Below are 1,370 nucleotides of genomic sequence, written 5' to 3'. Positions count from 1 at the left end.
TTCTGAAGAAACCCAGACTGAATATTTACACCTGGGTCAAGCTATTCCACCTGAATGAAAAGTGGTTAGACTTGTTCCCTATTTATAGGATTTTTGGATGTAGCCGTGTTGGTTTACAGACATAGGCAGGCAAGGTTCTTTGGATATCACATCTACCCCAAGAACCTTGCTTGCCTATTTATAGGGTCACATTTATGCAGTTTGAAAGCAAAAACTGGCTTCATCCAGTAGGATATCAGTCTGAGTTTCTGAGGGTTTGTTGTACTAGGAAGTGCCGCTGTCTCCTTTTCATAGACAAGGGAAAACTGTATTTGCTGCACTTGTAGGTCATGAAGACCTGAAGTGTTTGTTCTATTTGGAACATCTCATTTGTTCTCCATTGAGCAATATCTATTCATTTATTCTGGCAGTAAGCATTGAATAAGGGGGCCCCAAAGGAAAAAGACACCCATTGAGTACCTATGCCACATCCAGGTTTTCACTTCTGCACTGTGATCCATCAGTTTGAGGATGGTTGGGGAGACAGTTAAGGCCTCCAGATGTGTTCTGTCTTTAGGCAGTGAAATTTGGAGGGAAAAGCATATGAGTCTCTGACAGATTCCAGGTGCTGTTCTTGCAGTGGTAAGCACTGGGGTCCCAATTTTTGTGTATCAATGAGAGCAAGTGGACTTTTCTCTTTGGAGAGTGGAATGTGAAATGCTGGGGACAAGGAGTAGAAGGATCAGGCACAGCCCAGATTTTACACACACCTATTTTTCCTCAGGTTTAGAGTATTTGCTGCATCTTGTCTGGTCTGATTTTATTGAGGGGAGGGCAAATGATATCCTAGTAAATTCTCCCTAATCCTATCACACACTTAACCACCTCATTCATAGTGATTCCACCAATGCTGCTTTTCCCATTTCCTGAGTTACTTAGCAACAACCATCCCTCCCTCTTCCACTCCCCCCCGATCCATCCTTTTATTTTTTCCCCTTTGCAATCATGATTTCCAGACTGTTTAGAAAAAATGAGGATGCTCATCAGCGTAAGGGAAGCTTTTCCTCCCGACCTCTCTTTTTGTGCTTGCCAAATCCTCCTTGCCTCCAAAATGAAGACCTGGGCTGCCTGCATATGTATAATCAAAGGTTAAAAAGCACCCTGGCTGACACCACGCATGTGTTAATCTGTGCTGCAGCAGTGTGCATCATTTCCACTTTGACCTCAGAGTTAATCTGCATTCAGGCAGAAGCTGCATTGCTTTATTCTTTCTTTTTCTTTTTTTCCCCCCTATGTTCTCATTCTCCTGTGGTTTGGTTGAATTGTGTTCTGTGTACACAAGCATCTGTGCAAGTGTATGTGTTTCTGCTTCCCTTGCATGCTTTTGTTCT

Source organism: Alligator sinensis, unplaced genomic scaffold, assembly GCF_000455745.1.
Source record: "Alligator sinensis unplaced genomic scaffold, ASM45574v1 scaffold530_1, whole genome shotgun sequence".
NCBI lineage: Eukaryota > Metazoa > Chordata > Crocodylia > Alligatoridae > Alligator > Alligator sinensis.
Note: the sequence above shows the minus strand (reverse complement) of the source record.